Source organism: Mustela lutreola, chromosome 3 (genome assembly GCF_030435805.1).
Source record: "Mustela lutreola isolate mMusLut2 chromosome 3, mMusLut2.pri, whole genome shotgun sequence".
In the NCBI taxonomy this organism is placed as follows: Eukaryota; Metazoa; Chordata; class Mammalia; order Carnivora; family Mustelidae; genus Mustela; species Mustela lutreola.
In genome coordinates, this window is record NC_081292.1 from 197,686,751 (window position 1) to 197,691,258 (window position 4,508).

Sequence of the window (4,508 nt, forward strand, 5' to 3'; positions counted from 1 at the left end):
GCCTGCTTATCCCTTATCTGTCACGCTGCCCCCCCAAGTTTCCCCCTCCCCCTACCCCCGCTGTCCCCCCTGCCCCCCCCCCCCATGCTATAAAGTTGGGCTAATGAAGAAATGCTACAGGAGGAGCGCTTAGCCCAGAGTCACTGCTGGGGAAATGGGCTGTAATTCAATGTGAAGGAAATGCTCAATTACTAGAACATTCTGCACAGAGTGGCTTTAGGTCCCACATCCCACGACCCTTGAGATACACACACCTCCCAGGGGGAGAGCGGTGCTGCTGTTCTGAAAGCCTTTGGTGATAACCTAAGTACGAAAAACAGCTTTACTGATAGTGGAAAATTCTCCTGAAAATAGGCAAAGTGTTTCCATCAGATTATGGCCAAATTCCAGTGGGGGTGGAGGAGGTGACAGACAAAACCACTTAGTGTTCTACACGGCCCATAAGTTGACACTCTGATCAAGCACTCTTTCTAACACGTGTTCCTGGAGAGCAGCCCTGTTATCTGGGGCTGGGGGCTGCCTGCTGACCCCCACTCCCGCCTGGGGCCACCCTCCAATAGTGTTTTTATACATAACCACATTAAGGAAAACCAGAGTTGCCAGGAAAAAACAGAACATTGTTTGTAGTGTAGTATCTGGCTGGTTTAGAGCATTCATTCGTCATCCATTCATTCATCATTCATTTATTCATTCATTCATCATTCATTCATCCATCATTCATTCATCCATTCATCATTCATTCATTCATCCATCCATTCATTCATTCATCATTCATCCTTCCTTCCTTCCTTCCTCTTTCTTCTTCATGAGAGAAGTCAGCAGCCAGTCTTACAGCTAAGAGAACTGTTATGGGCTGAATTGTGTCCCCTACGAAATGTATATATATTAAAGTCCTATTCCCAATACTTTAGAATGTGACTATATTTGGAGATAAGGATTTTAAATAGATGATTAAGTTAAATGAGGGTAGACCCTAGCGTCCTTTTAATAAGAGGATATGAGAGAACAGATCACATGACCATGTGAGGACACGGTAAGCCCAGGAGCAGCCTCAGAAGAAATCAGCCCTGCACACAACTTGATCTTGGACTGCCTGTCCCCAGAACCATGAGAAAATAAATAAAGCCAACCAACGTGTGGTATTTTGTTATGGCAACCCTAACAACATAATATAGGGCCCAAGTTTCATTTCTGGGCTTGTGCACAAGGTTTAGGGGAGAGGTGGGTGTTAATGGAGATTCTTCCTGCAGATCAGGGCACCGAGGTCGAGTGGTGTGGGATATTTGTCCCAAAGAGTTCCTGGATTTTCCTGCCACACATCCGTGACCAATGCTCCTGGCTGTCACCCTTGTACCCCTGGAGCAGCCTTCTTGACTTCCAAGGCCAGTGCCTCTGGCTCACCTGGGAAACTTCACGCTAGATTGCCCTGGAAGCTGGAAGTAGCTTTCGCACCGCTTAGGAATGATTCAGATTTGGGGGACTCATCTATTGAGGTGATTTTAAAAAAGAAGCCTATTCCTGCAATTATATCTGCTTAGCACTTTTATCTGCTTTGTTGTTGCTTAAATAAACACTTGTTAAATGACCCAAATTGTGTTTTCTGTCTGTCTTTTGAAAGGACAAACTAACATAAATTTAAATATATTTTGCGTAAGAGATGCTTTATTTTATTTTATTTCATTTATTTTATATGTAGTCTGGAATCAATAATACTCAAAGATGTCACCTGTGATTTTATTTTTCCCCTGAAATTTTTCACAACCTTCCAGTCTCTCATTGTGTAGAAAATCAGGTGCTGTCCTAGTTATTGTTCACTCAGCAAGTCACTGTTAGGACCAACTTTTACAAACACGGACTTGAATTCCTACTTGGTCATCATCGACTCCTAACCCAGAAATTCTGTAATAAATCCTGAAATTAAAATAGCTTTCCTAGTTGGGTATCTCCATTTCCTCACCGGTAAATAAGCAATTTTATAGAAGATCTGTAAATATCTTGCAACTGCCAAGATCGTGGGTTCTGTTTGGTGAGTTGGGCAAATACGTGAGCCTGTGCTCCCCCATACAGCCCCCTTTCCTTCTCACCCAAATCCTGTTATGTTATTCATTAGCTTAATAAATGCAGTTGAGAAAGTGACTGAATTAATTAATGAATGCCTACTGTGTTCCAGCCCCAGAGAGCACACAGATAAATACGACAGTTCCTGCCTCTCAGGGGCTCACGCTCTGAAGGTGGAGACAGATGAATAAACACATGGGCTGCTTAGTTCAACTTTGTTTTCAGTTAGTTTTACTTATTATGATAATAAAAATTCTAATTTATTTAGCGCCTACTCTGTGTCAAGTGTGCTGCTGGGTGTCACGTGATGAATCTTCAGCTCATTCTGCAAAGCAGGTATGATTATTTTTTTATTTTTTACTTTCTTAATTTTATTTATTTATTGGACAGAGAGAGGGGTGGGGAGAGAGAGCACACAAGCAGGGGGAACAGCACGCAGAGGGAGAGGGAGAAGCAGGCTCTCTGCCGAGCAGGGAGCCCAACGCGGGGCTCGATCCTAGGACCCTGGGATCAGGACCGGAGCCAAAGGCAGACACTGAACCATCTGAGCCAACCAGGCGCCCCCAAAGCAGGATTATTGACGCATCTTAAAGATGAACAAATGAAGGCCAGCAAGTGACAGAGCCTAAGTGTGGCTGATGCCCTGTCTTATATGTAAATCAAGCTATACGAGCTTTACTGTCTCTGGAATGAAAAGCAGAATGACGTTATGATTTGATCTCAAAGAAAGATAGCAAGTGTTGTTGATGATGTTTTCAATTTGTGCATTTAACCATCATTTATTGAACATCTTCTCAATGTCTACACAAGACACTACACGAAAAATTGGAAAGCAAAGCATTCTTCTGATCTGCTCCTGCTACAGTCAGTTTTAGTAAGGGAGGAAGAAGTGTCAACTCATAATTACAATCCTATGGGACGAATACTCAGATGTAACAGCAAAGGGGTGCTCTGGGATCCCAGGGGGAGAGCAACTCTCTGTGGGCTGGAGAAGTCAGGGAGGGTGACTTTTGAGCTCAGTCTTGAGGACAACTAGGAATCCACCAAGCAGAAGGAAGAAGGATGTTCCAAGCAGAGGGAACAGAATGTGCAAAAGCCTAGGGCTATGAATAGAACACTGTCTTTGGGGAGTGATGAGAGATTCTGGGTGGCTGAGTGTAGAGACTGGAGGATGATGGAACCAGCTAGAGACAGTGAAGTGTCCTGTTAAGAACTGTCCTGTGACTGATGGAGATTTCGCCAGAGGAATAGTGATAACTTAATGGGAGAACCCCAGCTCCATGTGGAGCGGTGACCGTCAGCCCTGGCCGCACAGTGGAATAACACGGGGAGCTTTCAAAAACCTGGATGCCTAATGCTACACACCAAATTAAACAAGAATTCCCGGCACTGGGACCCAGGTATTGGTATTAAAAAAAAAAAAAAAAAAAAGACAAAACCAAAACAAACAAACAAACAAACAAACAAAAACACCTCTCCAGGTGAATCCAATTCAGCCAAAGTCGAGAACCTCTGGTGTGGAGAGGTCTCCAGAGAGGAAAGAGCTGGTGGCTGAGAGGCCAGTTAGGGGACTACTGGGCGAGATCTGGAGAAGACCACCTGAGTGGTTGTTCTCAAACTTGTGTGTCAGAATCACCCGTGGGGCTTTCTGGGCCCCAGCCCCCAGCTTCCAATTGTGAAGATCCGGGGTGGGGCGTGAAACTGCATTTCTAACCATTTCCCTGGTGATGCTGATGCTACTGACGCGGGCACCTTACTTTGAGAGCCACAGGTCCCTGGCAGTGGAGGTGGAGAGGAGAAAACAAATCCGAAGGTGTTTGGGAGGTAGGGGGGAGGGCGACTGGGCAACTGGGTGGATGGTGATGCCGTGAACCAAAATGGGAACGGAGAAGACGGGTTTGCTTTGTGGATGACATGGGGCAGAAGATAATTGCACTGATAGGCCTTGACCTATTTGTTGGACGCGTCTAGGGGTGAAGGCTCCTAGTTGGCGCCTGGCAACACTTTTCTATCAGGAAGAAGTGAGATAGATTGCGGGACAAATCAGGGCCTCAGGTTTAGCCTAATTCAAGTAGATATGGACTGATTACTCTGTATAGCTTGAGATCTCTCTCTCTCTCTCTCTCTCTCTCTCTCTCTATATATATATATATATATATCTTCTATCTGAGCCATTTTTTTTCCCCTGATGATAATATGTTTAATCCATGAGGGAGTGTGATGGTGTTTTTTTGGCCCCTCCACAAGAAAAAAGACCCACATTATCCACAAGGCCTTAAGCTTGGTTGTTAAGTATATGCAGGTCCAAATGTTTCAAAAGCTCCCACCAGTGTTTTCCATTTATTTTCACACATGAATTTGAAAAGCTAATAGAACCTGTATTTCTTTTTAATATTGAGAGTTGCTCTGTTTTCTTCTTCTTTGTGAGAAGAGTCCAGCGTGTCTGGCTG